This window comes from Haliaeetus albicilla, chromosome 3, assembly GCF_947461875.1.
Source record: "Haliaeetus albicilla chromosome 3, bHalAlb1.1, whole genome shotgun sequence".
In the NCBI taxonomy this organism is placed as follows: Eukaryota; Metazoa; Chordata; class Aves; order Accipitriformes; family Accipitridae; genus Haliaeetus; species Haliaeetus albicilla.
The window spans coordinates 16,139,112-16,165,375 of NC_091485.1; the positions used below are offsets into that span (position 1 = coordinate 16,139,112).

The window sequence follows — 26,264 nt, forward strand, 5'->3', positions numbered from 1 at the left end:
GTTATTTAATTTCATGCTTGTTTCTTTCATGGTGAGACTACCAAACTGAGAGAATATTACTCTTAGTAGTTTCTCAAATTGTTTTCAAGAATCAGCACTAGAACACTGACAGGCTGTACTAGAAGATTTTTAAACAACCTGATTTTTAAGCACTGAAGTTTGCTTGTTTAGTTGATTTTCAGAAGTATTGAAGCGGTGGTTGGATAGCAAATTGTTTTCCCTGCTGAAAATGTTGCAAACACTATGGATGGTCTCATGGTACTTTCAGATCAAAGTGTTGTGAATGGTATAGGAGAAAATACTAAATTTATATTAATGCTTGTAGTAGCCAAAGTGACAGAAGCAGCAACTAACTGAAATAAATTCATAGGGGAGAAAAGTAGAACAAAATTATGTAGAAATTCTGTCTGTCCCAATGGAACTAGGGACCTGACTTTATATAAATGGATATCTGGAAAAAATGAGAGAGGTTTTACTGCAAATGATTCTTACTGGAAGACTGAACATATGCTTAGATAATGAGATTTTCTTATAGGAATCTGCTGTAGACTAGCATATCATAAAGTCTTCATATGAACAAATAGAGAAAGCAGCATAAGAGATGTCTAAGAACAAAGATAGGCTAACATATGTGGTGAGGGAATACTATTACAGAGTAGTTACAAGAATATATTTTTAGTACAGAAAAGAGATGTGGCACTTGAAAAAAAATCAGAGGACTTAAGAAAATCAGTGTCTCCCTTTCAATCTTTGTCATATAGATTTCTTATGTGATCCTTGAAAATTTCTTAAGATACTCAATGTCTTAATTTCTTACCTGTGACATAAGGATGCTACTAACCTGCAGGCACAGAGTGGTTGGATATTGCCGTGAAACAAGTCTGACTAAAAACTACATCCCCAAGACTTAGGTCAATATCCTAGACACCATACTGTCAGCAGTGTATGTTGTATGCGTTCAAGTATACTCCCTTATTCTCATACTTAAAATTTCTTTCTGCACCTGTAAGCCTTCCTAACAAATGTTTAGCTGAAACTGATCGATACCTGCAAACATTCTGTTTTGATAAATCATTTCCCTCAAAAAAACTTTCCTCCAGAGTTCCTCAGATGCACATAATGAGGTGTATCGAAAACTACGTATTGATCGAAAAATGATATGTAGCCCAATATAAGTGCTAAAATTTCCCCTCAGTATTTTCTACACAGAAATAACCTGACCTCCAACACTCCTGCCACTGCAGTATGAGTTTTATTCTGAATCAGGATAGATAGTGGTAATAAAACAAGCCAGTTTTGTGACATGTGCAAACATGCCAAACAGACAACTTTCAGACAACCAAATACATTTTCACTTCTGAAATGTCAGGTATCATGCTGCATTGTCTCATAGGTGAAAAATCAGAGTAGTACGCCACTGTATCATCTAGTTTTCTGGACATGAGATTTAAAAACAACATGTGAAGCTAAAGTGAATAAACCAGGAGAATTTACCCTTTCCTATTGTTTTCCACAGTCTTTGGATTCTGATGCATAGCAGATTTACAGTGGAATGGTAAATTTACAGTTCTTCCAGCCCATATGAACTAGACATTTGAGTATGAGTATTCTTATTTGCAAATACTTAAGTGACATGCTGCAGTTGAACATTTTGTAATGCAGCATTTCCAAGAAGATTTTTTTAATGCCAGGTGAAGCAGTTGGGACAAAAAAGCATTGCTACCAGGTCAGGTTGATGGGGTGCCTTGCATTCAGTTGTAGACAATGTGCCTCAGTACTGATATTAAATCTTGCTGAGGAGGAAGAGAGAAAGTTAATGTCTGCATTAGTTATGTCTGAAGCAATGTTTACCTAATGTATTGACATAAAGAAATTTTTCAGGCAAAACAGACTGAGGACTGATTCAGGCTTTTTATTTTCCATGTGTTGAATAGTTAGTTCTATGTAAATGGTAAAAAACAAACCAAATATTTTTGTATCAGAAAGCTTGCATGTTTGCAGATGATACTTAAACCCTGGATTGTTTCATAAGGTTTTCATAGTTTGCTTCATGAAGCCCATTCTGATCACATGAAAAGTGAACATTTTTCATGCCAGCTTTGTAACTGAGCCCATTCACAATATGTCTTCATTCATTAAAAAAGAAGAGATAGCATTTACTGTTCTAGAATGTAGGCCTTTTTCCAGGGGCATCCTTTATATCCAAAAACATCCCTCCTAATCCCTCCCCTACCTCTTAGTTTGGACCTCTGATTATAACTCATTTTTGCAGAAATAATTTATTGAAGACTACACTTGCCTTTTCACCTGCAAAAGAAACCTTGTTTACAGATGAGCTATTTCTGTGTCTGAGCTCCATATTCACAATATTTCTGCAACTGAGGAAATGAAAAAGTAGTCTAAAAGGAAGAATTTTTTTTTCTCAGTGATGAGACAGAAATAATTTGAAATAAACAGATTTTGAGGGCCTTGACATTCATAATTCACTTACATGACCACAGTTTTCATTTTAAATTATTTTTCTACACTGCCAGGTGGCTGTGCTTGCTGCCTGTTACTCTTCAAGAGTGATCTGAAAAGTAAATGAATGCAATATCCAGGTAGGATGAAGTAAGAATGGTTACATCTGTGCTACAGAATAGGTTAAGAAAGCAAGAAGATGTTTGTCTTTCTGTGAAATGTTATGCAGTGGGAGTAAAATCACACCTAAAGGGATTTGGATTGGTTTGCTGTGACCTGAGGTTCATTTACTTAGTTCTGTTTCCTGCTATCTTTATATCTAGATGAAATAAACAGGAGGATTTCAGAGTATTTAAAAAAAAAAAAAATCTTTTTTCTTTATTTCAGTTGTTGTTGGTTTTGCTGATAAAAGAAATCCCAACAAGAAATGAAATACACTTTTTTTCAGCAGCAAGTTCCCTTACCCTTTTAAACAAGAAAAGAAATTGGATTCACAAAGGGGACACAGACGGTGTCCCCAGCACAACCCAGTGGGTTCTGTTCTGCCTCGAGTTACAGGAAAGTCATACAGACTATAATAGAAGTTATGAAAGTATTCTTCTGCCTCTTAATATGTTTGTTTCAAAAAGGAAGGCAAAGACTCCAAGAGGTGACTTGTTCTGTAGAGTAAGACCACAAGATCAACAGAACTGTGTTGAACTAAATGAAAGAAAAATGTAAAATGGAGTATTACTTTCAAGAACTTGAAAAATTCCTTCCTTTTGTCTGATTTTTTTAATAACAGCTTTTACTAAATGTAGAATAACAATTACTGATGCTTGTAAGTTCATATGCTAATGTATGACATTTCTGCAAGAGTGCAGAATTATACTTGCATTTATTTTGTCTTGGATAATCCAGTGCTAGACAAGTCTAGTTTCCCCAGGCAAATGCAGCAAATTTGCAAATAATGCTGACACGTTTTGAAACATACTCAAGAAACTGGAATTGTAAATACCCTTCCTCTACTTTAAAACAATGAGATTGGTATGGGATTAAATCTAGATCTCCTTCCATTTATTTATGCAAAAAGTGAAGAGAAGGGGAGATTTTTTGCCTTTTCAGTCCACTTCTTGCTCAGAAAGAGAGGGAGTCCTAAACAGCTTGGAAAACGATTGTCTTCCTTTTGTTTATCATTTCTTATAATCAAAAATAGCAGTAATGCATCTTCAACCTGGATAATATAAGCTCAGGGATTTTAATCTTCTTAGGTTAATTTGCATGATGATCCTTATGGACCATAACAACCATTCAGTTTTTCATCCATTGTTGTTTTTATGAATAATAAAAATTTTAAAAAAGAGGGAAAAGAAAACAGTTTTCCTTAAATAATATTCAGCTATTTGCCTGGAGATACAAAGTGCATGAGATAAAATAGAAAGGAAAAGGAAATACTGTTTTCTCTTAGCTTTTAAATTTGTTGTTTTGGTATGTTATGATTGTATCTCAAGAGATGTCTAATTAAGAGCTTTCTCTTCTTCCCCCCCGCCAAGTCTACAAAAATAATAGGTTGTTTGAATTTGTCCTATGGATAAAATAGTGCCATTGATCCTGAGGCGAGGTTTTCATAAGCATTTCAGTTTAAACATCAACACACTCTTTTTAGGGAGCCTTCCTAGTCTGGAACAGGAAGGAAATAAAGACTGAATTCTTCTTAGTAAGTCCAGTTTGTTACCCAGCTTGAGTGAGGAAGTAGTACTTGAACAGCAGAGAGAAGGAACACTCATTTCAGTTTTCCCCGTTTAATTTGGAAAGATTTGAGCTTATCTTTGTCAATGAAGAAATGTCTTGGGTTTATATTATCTCCTGTAGGACTGTCTTCATTGTCATGTCAGGTTCATTGTTCTGTCTAACTGGAAATCCAACACATTCCAGAGGAGTAAAAAAAGAAAGGCATCTCTCAAAGTACCATCCATACAGAAAAGAGATGAGAGGGCTTTGCTCTCTTTAGCAACCAACACCTACTTTGAAATATGGGCTTTGTTGCCCTGATGAGGTGTACAGTTACCAGGCAGGTTAAACTGGACTCAGAATCTGGACTAACTGTTCCATTACCAGAAGTGACACAACTGGAGAGTTTCAGAAATGCAATGCCGAAGCAGTGACAAGTGAGGAGTGTCATCAGTCTTTCTTGTCCCAGAAAAAGTGAAAGTAGAATATTCTCTTGTGACTGAAGGCCATGAGCTTGATAGGTCTAATTTTCATCTAATTTCCCCCACTGTTCCAATTATTGCTGTTGGCTGTGTTGCATCCAACTTTATTCTGACTTTGGACTGCCGTATTTACCACATTGTCATATGGGAAGATTGGAGCAAAAAGCACACGCACACAAGCTGCTTTTGAAAATTCTAATTTACTGAAGCTGTCAATGTCATAAGAAATAATACTTTACATATGATTCCTTAGTTTTGGTAGCAAAATGTGGTTGATGACGAATCATAAAGCAGTGCTTTGAGGGTGGACTTACTGCAGATAGGCGGTGGTGTTGGTGAGGCACGGTGTCATTAAAAGTAGGAGAAATGCCCCTCTGTGCTCTTCATTTGTTCACATTCTGTAGAGGCTGCAAGTGTTTTTTATACCTTATTGCTTTTTCCCTCACATTTTTACCAGTTTTTCATATACTGTTATGCCCTGAAACCAGCTTTATGTGCTCTGAAGGTTGAGAAGATATTCTCTGTGACTTGTGCTTATACCAGCTGGGCCTCTGGTGTCATCTTGTGCCTGTACTCTCAAAGCCCCTGCTACCATCCTATGCTTGCATTCCCTGCTACAGTTATGATGGGTGCTAACTTTTGAAGCTTCACGACCTGCCTTTCCAGTCCTTCCAGAGTTTCAGTCTTTGGGTTGTCTCCATGCTATGATCTGGTGCCTTGGAAATGTCTCAGTCTGTACACTTGATGCTTGTGCCCTTCTAGTGATCCTCCTTCAAACTGTTTAACTCCATCTGCACTGCACATAGTTTTCCACAGATAAGCACATTCTGTTCGCAAAGAAGACAAATCACTTCTTTGTCCACAAGGCCTTATCTGACCTATGCTCCAGACATCTACTTGGCCATATATTTAGCTAAAATATGTTGTGCATTATGACTAAGCAAATCAAACTGCGTTACCATTAATCACACTAGAAAAAGCCTGTATGAGTGACAGGTTGGGGATTGAAATGTTTTTATTTGATTTTTTTTTGTCAGACAGGTGATTTGTTCATACTGAATAAGTGCATCCCGCTGTCTGTTTGCCACATTTCAACTTTTACTTAAAATTTTCTCCAGGATATATCCTTGCTATCTTGGTAGGTAATGCCTTTGCTGAGTGTATGATATGTAAATTAACTTTCTGATACTCTGTTCAATTTTTTTTGGAGTACAGAGGAAGATTGCAACAGCCACATGACTAACATATTTTCAAGGAAAAGTGATTCCTGAAACTGTTGTTGGGTCTTACTCTTCTCTTGTATGGAAAGACTGAAATGACTGGAGTTACTAAATGTATTATAGCCGCAGCTCTGATGGATTTGGTTTGTTTGTTCTTTGTTTCCACAGTTTTTCTGAATCCTGCTGTGTTGCATATTTATTTGCATGTTTAGCTAGACAAGACTAGTAGTGATATGGAGGTTAAATGATCATAGAATCACAAAATGGTTTAGGTTGGAAGGGACCTTAAAGATCATTTAGGTCCAAACCCCCCTGCCATGGGCAGGGACACCTTCCACTAGACCAGGCTGCTCAAAGCCCCATCCAACCTGGCCTTGAACACTTCCAGGGATGGCGCATCCACAAACTCTTTGGGCAACCCGTTCCAGTGTCTCATCACCCTCACAGTGAAGAACTTCTTCCTTACATCTAATCTAAATGTACTCTCTTTCAGTTTAAAGCCATTACCCCTTGTCCTATCACTACATGCCCTTGTAAAAAGTCCCTCTCCGGCTTTCCTGTAGGCCCCCCTTTAGGTACTGGAAGGCTGCTGTAAGGTCTCCCCGGAGCCTTCTCTTCTCCAGGCTGAATAACCCCAACTGTCTCAGCCTGTCTTCACAGGAGAAGTGCTCCAGCCCCCTGATCATCTTTGTGCTCCTCCTCTGGACTCTCTCCAACAGGTCTAAATGATGTTGCTCAAGAGTTTGTCACAATTTCATGAAATGAGAAAAAACAGTGCAAGAATTTCTATTTAAATTTTTTTCTTATTTTTTAAAAAGAATGGTAAATTTCTTTAAAATAAGAATAGCTCTTTCTATATTGACAGTGATGAAATTCAGATCAGTGAGCACTTCATGCATATTGCTAGCTGCACATAGGCACATGAGAATAGCTGTACTTAGTCTTAGGTTTTAAAGTACTAATGGAAGGAAAATATCATGCCTGCTTAGAGGTAAGGGAAGAAGTAATCAAAGTAGAAGTGGTTAACTGCTTTTGCATGAGATCATTCCTCAAGTTGAACCAGATCCCCTAAAGTTTAGTGTGCTCTTTCGTCGACCTTCCTCAAAAACCTCAATTACCTTTGTATTAGAGGAGTCATTGGGTGAATCAGTATTAGCAATTTAGTAGGTAGCACTTGAGTGCTGTAGAGTGCACTGTGTGCATCTCTACTGAGCACAAAATAGTTTCGTAAAATCTGCAGCTGACATGAAATGATAGTTTTGAACTACTTTCTATGTGCAGTGTTAGACTTTCCATGGCTAAAACTATTTGGCAGCTATATGTATAAAATCTTGAGAGATCTAATTCTGTGCTAATTGCCTGAAGTCTCTCAGTTGTTCATATTAAGAACTTACTAATTTTTATAATTTCAGGGAACTGTCAGTTTTCTTTGGTCTCTTCTTCCTATTTTCTATGACTAGGATTTTTTGTTTTTTCACCCAACCTTCTATTTTTTCAAGATTTTTTTTTCTTCTTCCTTCCCTTTTCACTTTTCTACAAAGTACTCTAGATTTATTATTAATATTATTATTATTATTATTATATTTTTTCTCTTTTTTTTTCCTTCTCTATTAAACCTTCAATTTCCGAGCCCATTTCATTCCTCTAGCTTCCCTTTCTTTTTAATCCAGCTTTACTGTCTGCCTAGCATAGGGCTAGATATATGAGGGAAACGGAAACACTTGACATTTCTAGCTGGACATTTTAAAAATATTTCTTTATCTTTTAATAGGTGGATGCTCTTCTTACCATGATCTCCTTAAAACCTGAAATTAAATGGGACACTCTGGAAGAAAGGATTGAATTCTAAGGTGCTTAATATAGTAACTGAGTAATGTGTGATGAACATTGTCACATGCCTAAAACTGCCTGGTTCACCAAACTTCATTTGTTATGAAAATTATTTTTCTGTTGTAGCTGACAAATATTTGAAGAGAAACTTGCCTTAGGATATAAGTTTTGAACCTTCACAGGTCTTTTCTGACTCTTTTTCAGGTTGGGGGAGGTAAGAGTTCAGATTTTGCTTTATTTTTCAGCTTTCAAAAATTCTTTTTCTTCCCCTAAGCTTTAGCAGAAAAACCCTTCCTTAGTTCTGTCTTCAGAGCAAGTCAAAAAATGGAGCCAGCTTTGTCCTGCTTTTGAGTTTTTCCACAGCATGCTTCCAGATTATTGCAATATATCATCACTTTCGATAGATATGAGTTCAAGTCTGGGTCAAATGTTCTTTCAATAAGACATCAAAAAATTGCTAATAGAACATGCTGGGAGAAAGTTTGTGTTACTGCTTATGCATATTTCATTGCTAACCTTTTTTCTTCTGCTGCTTTTACAAAAAAAATGAAGTAAATATTTTTCCTTTCAAGTGTTGTATTTAAAAGAAATCATATTTGCAGAGCCATGCATTTCAAAATTACTAGGATAAGTCAGCTTAGACAATATGATTAATTCCAGTGTTGTATAAAACTTTGCAGTGGAATTACTAAAATTCATATAAATGTCCTTCATTCCTTTTGTATTTTTCATAGGGAGGATGAATAAGCATTTGAACATTTCAAGACTAAACCACACAATCCAACAAGTCTTGGTTTATTATTGTTGTTATTGTTGTTGTTGTTATTATTATTATTATTAAAATTGCTGCTTTTGCTTTCCAATTACAAGGAAATGTAAGGACTTGGAGTCACTATAAATTGTATGTTTATTTATTTGTAGTTAAGATTTACTTAGCCATATAGGGCAAGGGTTTTCACCTTTTAAAAACCATTTTGCACTTGTTTGAGCTACTGGTAACACATAGAGCCCTCAATATCATTATATAAAACCTTAAATGCCAAATTTTCTCAAACACTGGTGAGATCCTTTGCTTCTTTCTTAAGGAATCAATGCCTATTAACATCTTGTATGTCAAGACATTTTGAGTAGAGCCAAGGGCTGCTGATTTATTAGGAACCAACAGGGAAACACCTGTGAAATGCCTCAAAGAAATTAGGGCATGTTCCTCTAAAAAGGTGACACAGTCAATAGCCCAGCTGAAATGCCTCTGTACCAATGCCCACAACACAGGTAACAGGCAGGAGGAGCTGGAAGCTATTTTGCAGCTAGAAAGCTACAATCTAATTGCTATCACTGAAACATGGTGGGATGAAATGCACAACTGGAGCATTGTAATTGATGGCTATAAACTGTTCAGAAGGGACAGGCAAGGAAGGAGAGGTGAGGGGGTTGCCCTCTATGTAAAAGAATAGATTGATTGCACAGAGCTGTCTTCGAAAAACAGTGATAAGCAGGTTGAGAGCTTATGGGTAAAAACTAGGGGCCAAGCCAAGACAGGAAACCTTGTGGTTGGTGTTCACTGCAGGCCACCTGACCCAAGGGACAACGCTGACCAAGTGTTCTGACTCTTAGCTACAGGAAACATCACATTCGCAGGCTCCGATCCTGCGGGGGGACTTCAGTCACCCTGATATCCAATGGAAAAGCAGCACAGTAAGCTGTAAGCAGTCCAGGAGACTCTTGGAGAGAGTCAAGGATAATTTTTTAATCCAGGTGGTAGCCTGACCCGAGGAGAAGCGTTACTAGACCTGTTGCTCACCAACACGGAATAACTAGGGACGTCAAGATTGGTGGCAGCCTGGGCTGCAGTGATCATGCCCTGGTGGAATTCACAATCTTGAGGGATATGGCCCATGTGAAGAGTAGAGTCAGGGTGCTGAATTTTAGGAGAGCAAACCTTCAGTTGTTTAAGGTTGTGACCCCCTGGGAAACTGCCCTCCAGGACAAAGGAGCTGAACAGAGCTGGTAGCTCTTTAAGGACGTTTTTCTTAGAGCGCAAGAGCTCTCAATTCCCATGTGTAATAATTTAGGCAAGGAAGGCCTGAGACTAGCATGGCTTAGGAAGGACCTCCTGGTCAAAATAAAGTATAAGAAGAAAATGCACAGGCAGTGGAACTGGGGCTGTGTACCTTGGGAAGAATATAAGGGACACTGCCCAGATGTGTGGGGATAGGGTTAGGAAAGCTAAAGCGCAGTTGGAGAAGAGAAGGCTCTGGGGAGACCTTATTGTGGCCTTTCACTATATAAAGGGGGCTTGTAAGAAACAGGGAGAAAACCCTTTTAACAGGGCCTGTAGTGACAGTGCAAGGGGCAACAATTTTAAACTGGAAGAGGGTAGATTTAGATTAGGTATGAGGAAGAAGTTCTTCACTGTGAGGGTGGTGAGGCACTGGGACAGGTTGCCCAGAGAGTTTGTGGATGCTCCATCCCTGGAAATGTTCAAGGCCAGGTTGGATGGGGCTTTGAGCAACCTGGTCTAGTGGAAGGTGTCCCTGCCCAGGGCAGGGGTGTTGTAACTAGATGATCTTTAACGTCCTTTCCAACGCAAACCATTCTATGATTCTATGATTCATTTCTTCTCATCCTTTTTTGAGGGTTGACTCAGCCAGTTTGGGAGGAAGAAGAAAAGAGAGGAAGGAGAGCTGTCCCTGAGGAAGGGTTGTGTTATATGTTTCCTGAGACAAGCTATTGTGCTTAAATGGCTTGATGGTTTCACAAGAAAAGTTTCTGTGTCTTTATGTTCATAGGTCTAACACTTCAGATTAGACATGCACATAAAAAGCAATTTCTTTGTGTTTTGGGTTTTTTGGTTTTTTTCTTTATTATTTGTGATAAAAGCTCAGGAGTTGATTTTTCTGTGGTTTAGAGTTTTGTCATGGAAATTATGTAACAGAGTTGCTGTCACCTTGACCTGTTCTCCAAATGTCCTGTGGAAATCTGTAAAATTATACATATGCCCACACAAAAGTTAATAGCATATTGAAGGCAGAGAAAGCTATTGTGTTTCATATTGAACAGACTTTCTGAGGACATTTTAAAAAATCAAATGTTTAAAACATTTGAGTCTTCTTTTTTTCTGTGATTCATCCTATGAACTTGATTTATCATCCACTAAAGAACAGTCTATATTCAGAACATACAAAAATCCTGTTATGCTAAATTGCTTTCAGTGTCTCTTTTTTGCAGGTGACAACAGTTGGGGTGATTGACAAAATTTATATGAGAGACAGACAGAGAGAGAAAAAAAGTGAAATTATAATATGACCAAGGAAGAAATGAAGCATTATGAAGAATATCTACTTCATTATTAAAATATAAATTAAGTAGAAAAACATATAACCATAAAACATATATCCTGACTTTTATCAGAAATTATTATTATTATTGTAAAATATTGATTTGGGCCACTAACTGAACTAACAAAATGCATCAACTGCCATTTTAAAAAAAATCACCATTTTTTAAGCACACCTCACAAAAAAATTTATTTGTATGAACTATTTGTATTGTACTTTCTGAATTTTTGGCAGATATATGCATCATGGCTCAGCAGCTGCTGGGGGCTTATGCTTACTTTTTAATGGCAGCCACAAAATGCGCTGTATTCAAAGCCCCTGCAAGGATGGGGAGTGGGAGAATTCTTTTTGTAGGGTAATGGCTGAGCTGCTAAATTACTTGTTCAATTGAGATGGAGGAAAAAAAATCAGTTCTTGGGTTTGAAAAAGTATTTATGGATCAGTGTGAAAATGTTCTGGTCAAAAAAATAGTTGTTTTTTTTATGCCTTGGCAGTTGAAAAGAAAAAAAGTCTTATTTCACAGTGTACAAACTATTTCACAGAGTGCAGCTCAGTGTGCAATTGTTTTTCAATCTCTGCAACTTCAATCCCTACTCCATGTGGGCTTATATCTGTAGCAAGTTGGCAGTGTGTTACGTTGTCTATATAGTCTTTGATGTCTGAAATTAGCCTGTTGCCTGCACTCTTTCATATGCACTCTTTCAGCATGTTTTCCATATGTGTTATCCATTGCTCTTCTCCCGTTAGATGTTCTGGGGTGCTGAAGGATTTCAAAATTTATGTCCATCTCTAATTCCCAGATCAGGTATGTAGCCCCACAAAACTTACAACTGCAGATAAAACCAATTTTGATTCAACAGTAAAGCACAAGAAAGGAAATTTCTCAGTGCCTGTAATGTACATAGCTTGGAGGTAGGAGACATAGAGTTATGAGACAGTAGAAGAGACCATGCTGCCTGCAACATCTGACTGCTCTTAGACTGTCGTTGACCACCCTCATCATTCTCAGCCATTACAGAATTTTTAAATAATTTCATAATGTGAATCACTATTAAATGAAGACACTTCCCAGTAGAATAAATCATAGAAAGTATTATATTTATTTGCATTAAAGACCCTAATGAATAAAGGGGGAGAGGGAAAGATTTCTGGAGACTTTGTACTATCTTACTCCACTGTTAGGCAACTTAAAACATGTGTCTGAAAGTCAGTCCAAATGTATGGTAAGGCAATAGGCTTTGAAGTATTCCCTGTTATTCCTCATTTCTATTTTCTCTCTGCCTTAACAGAGCAGTGATCAGTGTTGGACTTCATAAGATGGAAAAATCAGATGCAGGAGAAGTTAAATTTAACAGAGGTGGGACAGCCTTATAAGAAGCAATCTAAAGTTTTTTTTGTTTTCATGGAATATCCCTTTCAGTATACCTCATGCTACATCATTATAACTAGCTCAGTAGCACCACCATTTCCACAATGCAGAAACTTATCTCCTTCCTCTGTACCCTTTAGCAGACTTTAGGCACCTTTTGATTCTTTTTGTCCATATGCTAGGATAGTAAGGCCAAACTGGACAGATGGATTGCATGTTTATAAATTTTTGTCCATTTAGACTAAAAAAGTTTACATTTCAGTCCCTCATCTCCTTCTACTAATTAAAAGGGTTACTTCTCTCATTAACTGTAAAGCATACAAACTTTTACTTGCAAACAAATTTTATTTCATAAACCTTTACCCTACCCTGAGGTGAAATATAACTAGAATTAAATGTTGGAAGTTTACTTTCCTTGTAACAAAGATATTTAGAGTTGCATTTGTGTAGCAGATACTTCAAGAAAAATCCCTGAAGACACTGAAAAATGTTGTCTTTTTTTCTTTTTTTCAGACAGTGATTTATTTTTAGGTCCAGACATGGGAATTCCTTCTCTGTGAAATCAGCCATTGACAGTAGACAATGAATGCTAGTGAGTATATTTGATTTGCCCTACTCTTTTTTAAACTGTATTACATTATCATTTGTTTAAAAAAAAAAAACCACAAAACAACCCAAAGAACCCATTTATGGCACCTCAGTTTATAGTTTTGAGACAATGATTTCTAGAAACCTTTTAAGAACTTTGAAATCCACCACCACTTCTTACCCTTCACGTGATCATTTTCTAACATTAATGAACATATAGGGTTTTTTTAATGCAAGTTGTTCCGATTTATTCTAATGCTTCCTATTACATGTACATTAACCATTAGTTTTGTATGCATTTTTTGAAACAGCAATGAATGGCAGAATTGTTAAAAATGCATATATAAGAAAATGTTTCAGTTCTGGAATTTAGATAAAATAACTCCATAAGATTGTGATCTGAAGATTTCATGCCCCTATTCTTTATGTCCTGGCTTGTTTATCTTGGTCACATCATGAAATACATCAGTTATGTAGTTCTCCTACAATATATGGTTTCCTCTAACCAAGAGGCTTAGGTAATGCTGCATTTTAGGAGAAATGATGCAGTCAGGTAGCCATGACTGTAAATGAGAAAAGCATCTGGAGTTTAAATCTTCAGCAACAGGAGTCATGAAAGTTGCATTTGAAATATCTGATTGTGGAGAAGGGGGAGGAGATGATGAAGAGTAGTTGGATACTTTTGTTTTTCATTGGAAAATAAAAAATTTGTGAAGGAGAACATGTTCCAAATGTATATTTGATTAAGCAAATAGTTTTCTTTATTAAAATAAACAAACACAGAGTTTTCCACAAGGCCTAGTGTCTCCCTATTTTGAAAAGACGTTTTTAAATATCTAGGAAGCATTTTCCAATAAGAGTAAGCAAGACTTAATATAAATTTTTCTTTCTTTTAGGTGACATTCTTAATCAGTTTTTGAATCATACTATGAAGTCCTGTGAATCCCAGTACATTGCCGGGGACATATCTTTAAGAAAACTATACTTTTATGACTATGTACCAAAACAGGAAGCAGACATCAGTAAAACAAATTTTCTTGAAAGAGCATGTAATTTTAAAAGCTATTTAATTTCTGGCTAAAATCATCTTTCCCATTGCTCCACTTGAATAGACGACATTAACCACAGTGCTTTCAGTGCATTCAGAGTTTCAAACTTGGCCTTGTGTAGGGTCCAGAGCGGTGGGTCCTCCTCTTCGCTGTTGTGTACCACAGCCATCCGTGCAGATGCAGGAACTGGCAGGGTGCGGAAGCATTGTCAAAGGCACAACAGCTGGGGAAACGTACACCAGACTAGGTCTGAACGCAGTCTCATCGAGTCGCTGCAATTCGGTGCCTGTGCTAACATGCCTTTGGAGTTGGGGATCATGGGCTGTGTCTAGCACCAGCCTATTCAGCCCAGCTGTCCAGGAGGCTGCCAGGCGGTGCTGTAACTTGATTACCTTTGCTCCATGCTTTGTGCCACAGTGCAGAGAACCTGTACACGAGCACATCTTAGCCTAGGAAGATAAAGACTTAGATGTACCCGATTACCCTCTATAATTATAAAAGGGCATGGGAAACCTGGACTTGTGAGAAATTGGGTTTAATGGTGATATTGGTATGGGGACAAATGAGGACAACCTTGTTGCAAATAAATGTATCCTGGAAATTCCAAGATCATTTCCAAATGCCAGAAAAGTCTAGAATAAAAATCCCTAAAGAGTTACATTCAGAAGTTGGACTTAACTGAGCAGTCCCTTGAAAAATTTATTTAGTATGTTGTTAAATTTGAAGTTGACCACACTTAGAAGACTAAGAAGCTATTAGAGGAACAGGACAGGTAAGATAAGTTGTCATTATTCTATACTGTATTTTAATGTCCTCTGAAACTTGAGCTCATACTAAATAAATTTAAAATCAGCTTTTATGTTCCAAAGATGGAATGGAATGGAGGATTTAAAGTGTATGAATAGTTTAAATCCTAGCCCAATACATCCCTGGACTTCTGTTATGGTATCTATAAGGTTAAATCTTCAAATCTAAACTGAAAACTTGGAAATGGTGAATATTCAGTAGGATATGAATTAGGAAGATCTAATATATTTTTACAGAGCTACGTATTCAGTTAAATTCTAAACAAGTAATTTTTTTCAGTATGGTACATCTCAATTTAGGCTTTATTTACCTATTTTATTGAAAACATCAAGAGGGAAAACAAAGGCTTTGTTTCAATAAAGTGGCCTTAAATTGTGGCAAAATTGATATTTATAAATAATTTCTGAAGCTGTAACTATACGTAGTCTGATGATAAATATTGCAACATTTTAGGTGAGTTTTAACAACAAAAAAAGGGATTTTGGTTTAGTGTATAAGTTGCTATTTAAGACTTCAGTAACTGTTGTTTCAAAGGTGTTGGTTGTCCATCCAACATCAAAGAAGAATAGTGACTTTTTCAATTTGGATCTATGAGAAGAAAATTTACTCTTAGAACTCCAAAACTCAAACAGCACCAGTGCAAAATTCTATAAAATTTTTCTCCAAAAGAGCATATAAAAAAACCTTTTATGGGTGAAGGTTGAAGAATTTTCCTTTGAAAACAGTTCTGAAAAAATGTAGTGTTTATGCGTTAATGTTTTCCCTAGAAAACCATTGATTTTTATGAAAATCTTCAACTGAGAAAATAAAAATGAAATATTAATTTCCAGCTCATTCAGCCAGTCAGTTCACATAAGCAAAATGATCTGTTGAAATGCCCTGAAATGCTTAACTCCAGTGCATGTCAATATTGGGCAACACTAAGCCATGTTATAAACGTATTTCTTCTGAGTTGAACTGACGATTCCACTTCTTCCATCAAAAACGTCAAAAAGCTTAGACTCAATAGATGTGCCTTTATAATATTTCAAAACTGAAACTTTTTGCAATTTCTTTTCCATAAAAAATTTCTATGTCAAAAAGTCATCAAAAATAGAATTTGTATTTGTCTCAGCTGAGATGGAATTCCAACAGGGGAGAAAAGGTTTTCTGTTAAACTCTAGTTTGAAGTAGTTGTTTTAGATATCTAAACATTGACCTTTAAATCACCTAGCTAAAGATTATAGGAAAAGAAGAGTAAGAGGTAATATATGCTATTAAACTATTATAACAGACTAGCAGACGGCATTCAAAAAAAGACAGTAGATAATTGGCTTTTCTTCAGTAATTACAGTACAATAGGAAAATCTATTCCTCCACAAAAATCAAATACAACTATGAATAGGGGTGTCAGGCTGTGGACAGGTATGACATCAGTCACTTAAAATTGAGTATTCTCGTGTTGTTTATGCTTCTTTTTAGTTCTTTAATCATATGAAGGCAAACAAGCCCAAATACTATGTTTTAAATATAAGAATCTCAGTCTGTTCTAACTTCTTGTATTTGTGAGTTGCTTTCAGTTTAATGTTCTTCAGCTAGTAAAATAGTTCAATGTGTAACATACCTGCTGGAAAAAATGTGAGATTTGTTTCTAAATAAATTTTTAATACTGATCTACAGATGTGTTGTGCCAAGGAGTGGCTAAATTGTTTCTTGTGGCTCTGTTACCTTCATATTCCCACTGATGCCTACAGTTATGCCTCTCCTGTAAGTATTAAGGGAGAAATAGGTTTCTTGAAGTGCTCCATTAAAAAAATCTTGTGGCTGATGTACATAATTCCTGTTATTCCAGCAGTTTTGGGAATGGAAATCAGAGGCAGATGATGCTATGCATGAACTGACTCGTTTTTAACACAAACCCAACTGCCCAGTCCCTGGGGCTCCTGTGACTGCAGTGACTGGAACCCTGGTAACCCTGCTGTAGTTGGACCTACGGCTGTTCCTTGCTTTCTAGCATGGTGCCAATAAATTTACACAGAGCGGGGTTATGAAGGTAAAGCAAGAATGACTGCATATATGCTCAGATGATCCCAAGCGATCCCCCTTGCAAGTTGATGTGTCATAAAGATATTACCATGCAAATTCTCTGCTCATTTATACCAGGTTTTCACTGTTATGTTGTTTGAGGTGCTCTGTCCTAGAGAGAAGTTCTGTTCTTTTCTACCGGGAATTAGAGGAACTACTATGGAAGATGTTGCAAAAATATCTTTCGGTTACTTTTACCCCAAACATCCAAACTCAGCCAGCCCAGTTTATTGGCTAACGTTGTATTCCCTGGTAAATAAAGGCTGCCTTATGCCTTCTCTGAGAGACTTTTTCTTTGCTGCCAGATCATATTCAGAAAAATATTACTTCCCCCCCCGCCCCGCCCTGCAGTGAATCATTTTATTTTCTAAAACTTAGGGAGAGGGGGGGTTGACACTTAAAACCAAAACAAAAGATACAGGTGAAAAAAATCAGAATGAATCAACTGAAGGTCCATAAACAATGCTTAGATTTGCCAATCTGCAGAATGGCCATATCCCCTGTTTCAATCAACAGCTCTTTGTTTAAAACATTATCAAAGGATATGGGATAACAGGTTTTGTATTCCTTTACCTGAATGTAAATCTCTCACATTTAGAAGACTTCTCTAATTACTACTCTGTAATGTACAATTTATGCGTTTCCCTCAGTCTGTGCTGTTGACATGGCTTGATTTTGGAAGGTTTGCTTAAATGCTGTTTGTACCAAAGAGTTTTATCCTAGTGTTTAGGACACTATTGTGACCATTCAAGAGCTCACTTTGATTTAAGCAGTGAGCAGAGATGTAATATTTGATCTCCTCACACAGAGTACAGTTTGTAATCTGAGTTTTGCACAGTCTAAATGGCAGGAGCAACACAGCTTACATTTCAGCAATGCAAAACTTAAACATCCCATTTCTTCTCTCTATATTTCCACATGACTTGTTGCATTATATTTTTCCTCACATTTTTTCCCCAGAACTCCTCTTTCAAGCAGTCTCTCTACAAGTTACTCTATTGTTTCCTAAGGTTTTGGCAGCTGTACCTTTCGCCCTACCCCATCTGTCTCCTCCCAGATGCTCACTTCTACACAGTTCTGGGTTTAGGTATTTAAAACAAATAAACACAAAATTAAATATCTTTGCCAAATTTTCTAATGATGATCCTGGCCCCATCTGCCCCTCTGTTCTCAACAGATGCCCAGCCCTGTCCTGCTCCATGTTTTCTAAGCTGTCTCTGATGATAAACTGAAATAACTCCATTTTGCAATGAATACCCATTGTTCAAGTTCCAGTAATCTGGTTTCTTTTTGGTATCAAGATAAATAGGCAAAGGCTGAGAGAACGTGTTCCTTCTCTCAGTGGTTCAGCTCTATGGGGGAAATGATGGCCAAGAGACCTGAAAGAAAGGGAAGCTGAATAGTGGACCTTCTATGCTTTTCCCAAAATATTCTTTTCTGATTGCCTGATGTCAGTTCATTTCTTACCTAGCATACATGTGTGCAGTGAGCAGAAAGCCTGGCTTCACAACCCAGATCACCAAGCTACAGATTTATAGTCATCTAGCTACTCTGAAGCATAAGAAGTGAAAGTTAACCCTGGAAGACTGAGTTCCTGGTGTTATTTTATGTGCTTTAGAGCATCACATGAACTACGATATGCTGGTTAGCCAGCTCCCCAACTCCAAAATGAAAGAACACTTTGTAGGAGATGACTTTGTCTATATAGTGTAGTATTTATAGATGAGGTACACTAATAAATAAAAACTTCCCTCAACAAACATATTGATCAAATCTACCACAGTCCTTACTAACCTTCAGGAATTCCCAAACAGAATTTCTGAACAAACCATGTGCCAAGATGTAAAAGATGCAGTGGATAATTGTGGTTGATAAGGTTCAGAAATCTAACACTTTCTAGATCAACTTTCAGTTACTGTTTTTTTAAAATGCGCCTTGTACTAAGAATAAAAGAGGTTGTTTCTCAAGTGAAATTCTGTCAAAGAAAGTTTAATAGATCTCCTCACTTGTTGATTTTATACAAACCTGCACAAGAAATACATTTATGATAAATTATATATTAATGCACTTAATTACAAAAGTGTAATAAGTACACCTAAGAATGCAGGACTAGTAGTTCTAAGTCATTAACTATTTGTAAACATTTAACAAAGATAAAGACAAAGTGAGCTTTTTCTTTTAATGTTCTGACCTGAGCACAGGTATTTCTTAAAAATCCATGGATACTCTTTCCCTGATACCAGTTTCTTAGAGGGGTAAAAGAAGGGAGGAAACATGAAGACAGGGATGTCCTAGATGCATAGTCATGTTCCTTCCTTTTCTAGTGCTATAAGGTTTCAAAATCTGAGAGCAGAGATTATCTGTAAGCATTTACTTCTGAATAGGGACAGGACAAGCTAATTAGATGGGGTTTTGGACACTTTTTAGTATTCTTTTGCTTTTTCCTAAAATTATTAAAAATGCAATTTAGAAATAATTTGGGGAAATATTTGGAAGGCTGCCAATGTAAGTTATTTAAAATACCTTTGAGTTTCAAAAAAGATAAAACTTATACTTTATCCCTTCCTCCTGGTCCTTCTCCAACAGGACATACTCCTAGTGATGCTTCTTTTGCTGTTCTGCTTGGCACACTTTACTGAATCCAGGGAATCGCACTAGCAAGCATAGACTGAAAAAGTTAATAGAGACACAAGAGACTGTTATGGTTTCAAAGTAAAATACAAACACACTTTATTTTTATATATAGGAGAGCTTTTGTGGGAACAATGGCATTTCATGCATTATTTTTCTGGCTGTAACAGATTATCCCAGTAGAGAACAGTTGGCACATCTTTATTATTTGTGTTGTTGGATCTCATGAGAACAGCAATAAAGTAAGTTGCTGTAATGGCTATTTACATTAATATATGGGCACTGGATTTCTGCCAAGCAAGCTTTTTCAGTTAGATGTCTAATTACGGAAGGGTTTTTTTGTTGTTGTTTTCTCAACCATTCCAGCAACCATTCTAGAATGCTAATCCTTACTATTAGCTGCCAAATGCTGAAGGTCTTCCACATATTTGACAAACAAATGATGCAAACAATTCTCTCCTTTATGAAGGGTAGTTAGAGGCATTGTGTCTTGATGGTATCACTAGCTAGAAATATTATTTGATGTCAGAAATCTTAAAGACCTATTATAAAATATATTACTCACTCACCACCATTAATGTTTTGTCATCACCTTGTATTCTCTTAAAGACTGCAATTTGCCACAGCTATAAAAAATTAGATGTTACTGTATATTAGAAGTTTCTCTTAAGTTCAGGGTCCTTCGTGAAATTTTATAACGACACTCCTTATTATTTTAATAAACAGATCAGAATAAGTCTTTCACAGAGTTGGTAGTAACTGTCTCTATCATTATTATTTCTCCCCAACCCAACAATTCAGCTTCTGAACAATTTTCAGCTACCAGGCTGAGGCCAGCTGTGTCAGGCTTAGTCCTGAGCAGAACATTGGTGCCAGGTTGCTCACATGTGACAACGTGCCAATCAATTCCCACAGCAGCAGTAGAAGTCATTCTGCAAGTACAGGGCTGCGATCCAGGCTGTCATAAGAGGTTAGAGCAAAGAGATTTGGAGAAATAAGCATGTCATAAAAGGGACACTAAATAAGGCTGAAGATATTGTTTTGAATCTTAATATTCACAGGGCAAAACTAGTTCTGTCTGCTTTGCTGGTGATGAGCTTACAAGATAACAGAGTCCCAGTGATTTGGCAGTGATATTTAGATGCCAACATTCATTAAAATGTAATGTTTATGAAAAATATTGCTATATTGTACATAAAATGAATGTGCTACCTATTGCATGCAGCATAGAAATATTGAAGTAGAATGTGTTTTCTGTTAGTCTCCTGGTAAAATGCAGTTGCACAGGTCAGTTTATACAAAGCATGTTACTGTGTTCGTGAAATCTATACCTACGAAGTAGCATAATATCCTACTTTTAGAAGCACTTTTTCTTCCCCACAGTTTTGGTGTAACTATGTTATTCACTAATTTAGATGGCAAAATTGCTGCCTGCTATTCTAAACAAATTCTTCAACTACTTTTTATGAAACCCACATGTAGTAGGGCTAATTTATGTTTCTGTTCTGAAAGATACATAGGCCTGTGTCTGTAGCAGCAAAAGAAAGTTAGAATAAGGTGCACCTATAAGGGAAAGAATAAGAATGTCTGACACAGTGGGAAAGAAAGGGTACCAACTGCCTCGGCAATGCTTATCAGCTACAGCTTGGGAAAAGCCTACAGGAAAACTCAAAGCTCCAGAACATTAGAGAATTCTGAGATGTGATAAAGAGGTGGTAAAAAACAGAAAGCAGAGGTTATTTAGATGTGGACCTTAGATGCCCAAAGAGAGCTGGACTGGAGTTCTTGGCAAGGCAGGGATGTCAATTCCAGTCCATGCCATTATTCCTTTATAACTGCCAGGAGCTACTGAGCCGTGGTAGTGAAAGATCTCATGTCTGGAGGCAAGGACCACAAGGCTTTGGATTTAATTTGAACTTTGGGTTACACTGGGGAGGAGTAAAATCCTAACAGTCCAAAACAAAAAAAAAGAGAGGTGGCAGCAGAATGCCATGGATTGGGTCACAAAGGGATAATCTGATGGTTGGCTAAACTTTGAACAGAAATCTCATGTAAAATTATCAGAATTGGTAGATGCTGCAATACAAGAGTTTGGTATAGAATTCTAGTACTTCTGAGAAAGCAATGGTGCAACTTTTGATATTGTCTGATTGTTATTAAGAAATGCCAAACTAGGAATTGATAGAAACTTGGCATGCTTACTAGTTATTCCTCTTCTCATAAAAGAATCTTCTTTGCTTTATACCAAAAGGAAAGCAATACTCTAAGAAGTTAAAGCTAACACCTTAGGCAAACATAATTAATGTAATTCATTTCATAGAATCACAGAATACCAGGTTGGATGGAACCTCAAGGATCATCTGGTCCAACCTTTCACAGCAAAAGCACGGTCTAGACAAGATGACCCCTTACCCTGTCCAGCTGAATCTTAAAAGTGCAGTGTTGCGGAATCCACCACTTTCCTGGGGAGATTATTCCAGTGGCTGATTGTTCTCATTGTGAAAAATTTTCATCTTGTGTCCAATCAGAATTTCCCCAGGAGTAACTTGTATGCCATTGTTTGTAGCAGTCATCTGAATATTATGCAATCTACAATCATAGACAGCAAATTATTCACTGAATTATTTAAGAAATACAGAACTTTTTCTTTGTGACAAGAAGTTCAGAAGGAATTATGCCTAGTAATTGATTTACTTGAATGTTGACTTCTAGTTTGTCAAATAATATATCTTTAGTTCTTAACTAAAATGATTGGTCTACCATTCTTCATTGGTAATCCAAGGAGATACTTCCACAGTATCTACACACTGTGAAAATTGAATTAATTCCCAGACTAACAATAAATGAATTTAACTTCTGTCCTAGAACTGAATGACTGTAGCCCAACTTGGACTAATTAATGCACTGTGTTGCTTCTGTACCTGACATGCCTACCAATTTACCTAGGAATAGTTTGTGTTGCATTATGCTGCATAGACTTCTCTATGTTTAATGAGCAGAAATTTCACTTTTTATGCATCAGTTACCTGTAAACATCAACAATTGTTGAATTTGCCTTATGAATGATAATACAAGTCTCCAAAATTATCATAAAACTCCCTATGCTACGTATCAACTGCTTTTATCTCTTCATCCTGTTAACCTGTCTTATGAAAGAAATATTTTGAACTATGCTTTTTGGCTCCCAAATCTCTGCTCCACCTTGTATTGGAGATAAATGAAATCTGAGAGGAACAGAGAGTTATAAGTTAGAAACACACGAGAGAATTCTATAGACAGAGGATAGAAATAACATTATTTCTGGGAGAGAAGGAAAGAGTGGAATTGCTCTCTTTCCTTTCCTGAGAATAATTTTGGGTCTTTTGATGACATTCCCTTTTTTTATACACAGAAAAATGAATGTATTTCATTTTCTGTGATCAAACATTATTTAAGAACAGATCTTATTCTTGGAAATCATCATAAACCCTGAATCCCTGGTGTATGCAATAAAAAAAGTTGTCTCACACCTTTGTCATCTGTCAAATACATTTTGTATTATGTTGTGTACTGATAGGCTCAGAGGGTCAGATGGTTTTACGGCAGTGAAGGATATATCTGTCCAATTTGAGAACTACAACTAATGTTGGTGATGTTTCTATTTAAAAAAAAATATTCTATTCTGTCAATAGGTTTGAAAAACTTAAACCAAAAGAGAGACATAAGGACAGTGGTGACTGACATGTTTGACCTGCATATTAATGTTAAAATTAGTTACAGATTCAAATTATTAAAATCCATGTCACCAGAAAGTCCCATAGATGAAGAGTGCCAGTTAACAACTGGGCCCTACTGCCACGCTATAATGCAACATCACATCCCCTCAATATTCTTGTCTATTGATCATATGGGATGCTCCGCTTACCACAAAAAGCAGAAAAAAATAGAACAGTCTGGATTTATGACTGTGTTTTTTAACAAGTATTTTATCTCACTTGATATAGAATAAAGGAAATGTTCCCAGCAACAGCTGGTGTTTATAAGTCATTCAGAACACTACAGAATATTCTAGTGTGTTTGCTTACTGTGCTTTATGCTCTTTGCCCAAAAGGAGCAATAGGTTATAATTAAAAATTGAAATAATGCTTTAGAAAGTATGTGCTCAGCTTCTTTTAGGTGGATAGTAAGTAATACAGATATTTCAGTCCGTTCACATAGTTTAATTACTGCTGCACAGTGGAACAACAGATGGAGAGGAATACCATATCTTCCTTCAGGTTTTAGTCCTTGACCACATGTAGGTTCAACTGAGACAAAATTAATCAGTTACATAAGCATTTTTCAACTCTTAACATTTCTTACATTGACATCAAAGGCAATTTACATTAATGTCTCTCATTTTTCAAAGTTTAGTAGTATCCAGGAATTAGCATATTGAGCTTTGATGCTTTTGAACATGGTGGCTTGCTGATTTAATCCTGTAGCTCTGAGTAAAAAGCAAAATAATGAGTATTTGACTTGCGGAGGAGTAGAGCAAACCAGCAGCATGATACTTTAGAGTGCTAAATTTTATATTCTTCAGCCACAACTGAGGACAAAATCTACCTATATGTCTTCCCAAAAAATCTTGTAATAACTTGGGGCCTATAGTAACTTGTGTAGTGCCAGTTTTTAATCAGAAGAAAAATAGCAATAGAGAGTTGACAATAGTTACTATAATGGTCTTGATCTCAAATGGTCTTCACTCTTATTAAGACACTGCTTTAGGAAGCAACAGTGCTTCATGTTTTCATATTCATCCTTTTACCACATTTTATTAGAAGAAAAGGAAAAAAAATAGCAGTGTTTGTTTTTTGCATTCCAATGACCAGTAATTTAATTCATATGAAAGTCTGTAATATTGTTTAAGATCAGTTGATGGGACTTTAGTCAGGTACTGTGTTACTCTTTGTTACCTGATCAACACCTGCAACCTGTATATAGCATAATATAAGTGGCTTAGTTATATTTTTAGATTTTTTCTATTACATGTGACACACCGTACTTTATTTTTTAACATTACTGTTAGGAGTTCTTGAAATGTAAATTGTATTAAGCAGTACAATTTTTTTAGTTCAAACCTGGAAAATTTAGTTGGCACAGAAATGGAAGATGCAGTACTATTGAAGGTGTATTTTTGTCTAGATGAACTACTTATAATTTTTCGCAAAGGAACCAAATGGGCTCTATCTTGTCTGCTTGTCCACATATCACTTAACTAAATATATGGGGGTTTTTTCCACTAGGGAAACAAAGCTTTGTTTTGCCTGTCTCTTTCTTCACTGTGAGCACATCCAAAGTAAAGCTGAAAATAGCCCAACTTTGCCTTAAAGTGTTCTGTAAAGATCAGTTATCATTGATGGATTAATTATGAGAATAATGAAACAATAAGAAGTGTGATTTTTTCTTAAAGGTTTACTACTCAGGCAATGATTTATGGGCACTGTTATGCCCTTTCTGATGTTGGCATTACATAATATGCCAGGGCTTCAAACGCAATCTTTGTCTTTTACCTGTAAGGGCTGTCAAGTAGTAAAGCTAACAGCCAACAGGGTTTCAACTTTCAAATATGTTGGCTATTCACCAGAAAGCCAGATTTTTAAAGCAAGTTAAGTAATTGAAGCTCTAGAATAGCACTTATATCCAAATAAAGTTTAAGATCAGCTCTTTCATGTATGATATGGTACTACTGAGGTCACAGGTAAAGGATGTACTGACAAGGTCTTCCCAAGAGTCCAGAGAGAGAAGCTTTTTAAAAGTGATATGCTCTCCTAGCTTGCTCCATCAACATTTGTATTCTCTTTTTTTATTATTATTTCTTTTAAGGGAAAAAATTAGCTTCATATTTAAAAAGAAAGAGGAAGACAATCATCTCCAGAGAATATGATAAATATTATTTTTTCTTTTAATGGAAGAGAGTGAAAAATCATTATAATAATATCTGCATCATGTAATGATTTTTATCTGGTAGATTGGTTTTCTCCCCCCTTTTGTAATCACTGCTTTCCTTCTGATTTTAGATTTTTTTCCAGGATCTCAAAAGCTCAGGTAGCATAGGAAGACTGTTTCTTGCCTACCGTTGCTGTGGAAAAAATCTCTGGACTTTGGTACATTTCTGTAGTGTACAAATTAAATTATTTTTTAAAGACAGTTATCTGTTTTTACTCTGTGTCTGTGCATGTATTCTTCATCTTTCCTGTCACCTGTGCAGCACACAATAAAAAAAGTCAACACATCATTAGAAAACAGAAACAAATTATGAGAGACATTAAAAAGTGCCTTTAGCAGGAATAGTCCTAGTCCTGATATGCATTATAAAGTTCTAGTTTTCAAGGGAGCCTCCAAAATTATTATGAATCACTTTGTATACCCCAAATTGCTCCAAATGATCCCAAATTGTCAGTAAAATAGAAAGACACTCATTGGAAGTGAATGAAACTTGACAGGTCTATGAATATTATTTTTTCTAGCTTCTTGACAGCATTTTGAATATGCCCAATCATAATACATCATGTAAAACAAATGTTTTATACTTCTGGAGAAGATTCTCCTAGGTATTTTTGACAGGACCGAGGTGAAAATAAATTCTTCCTAATACTGAAGACAGACATGCACTGTATACGGAAAAGCCTGAAAGTGAGTGAGAATGGATGTGTGTCTCCTTAATGGACAAGCAGAAATGGAATTAGACTCTACAT

At 36.4% G+C, this 26,264-nt stretch overlaps 1 long non-coding RNA gene across 1 annotated transcript in view; it reads left to right on the plus strand.

Moving 5' to 3' along the window:
* Positions 1-841: 841 nt before the first annotated feature.
* Positions 842-26,264, plus strand: part of LOC138684695 (uncharacterized) — a 36,711-nt gene continuing 11,288 nt past the window's right edge. The window contains exons 1-4 of the long non-coding RNA XR_011323939.1: positions 842-911; positions 5,690-5,790; positions 7,644-7,916; positions 11,788-11,845. This is a non-coding gene — a long non-coding RNA (uncharacterized lncRNA). The remainder of the gene's footprint in view (positions 912-5,689; positions 5,791-7,643; positions 7,917-11,787; positions 11,846-26,264) is intronic.